The 441-nt window shown below is 33.6% G+C and overlaps 1 protein-coding gene across 1 annotated transcript in view; it reads right to left on the bottom strand.

Moving 5' to 3' along the window:
- The window catches only part of ECHDC1 (ethylmalonyl-CoA decarboxylase 1), a 15,045-nt gene that overhangs the window by 3,511 nt on the left and 11,093 nt on the right, over positions 1-441 (bottom strand). The window lies entirely within an intron of this gene.

Below are 441 nucleotides of genomic sequence, written 5' to 3' on the forward strand. Positions count from 1 at the left end.
CATTTCTCTGAGTCCTGAGAGAGGGGCCCTTTAAAAAAAAAAAAAAAGTATTGTTCTAAATACTCATTACCAAAAAAGGCTACAAGTTAGTTTTCTAAAATGTTCAATGCAGAGCTGCACCAACAATAACAGACTCTTAGTCTTTGGTCCTTTAATCATAAGAAATATTCCAGTAGAGAATTCTCACAAAAGCCTATTTATTAAACCACTGGGAAAGAGAACTTTCTCTTCAGAGCTGTGAATTCCTACAAGGGTAAATTTTCCTTAATTATGAACAATTGCTTTTAGAGTCAAATAGCCATGAAAATAGTTTTCAATACATAATTTTTAAATTGGAAGCGAGAACAAGTATCCTAAGAATCTGAACCTAGCCCCAAATTTGAGAGAGGGTCTGCAGAAAACAATGTCAAAAACGAAGAGAGCAGAATGTAAATTACAGAA

Source organism: Myotis davidii, unplaced genomic scaffold, assembly GCF_000327345.1.
Source record: "Myotis davidii unplaced genomic scaffold, ASM32734v1 scaffold147, whole genome shotgun sequence".
Classification (NCBI taxonomy): Eukaryota; Metazoa; Chordata; class Mammalia; order Chiroptera; family Vespertilionidae; genus Myotis; species Myotis davidii.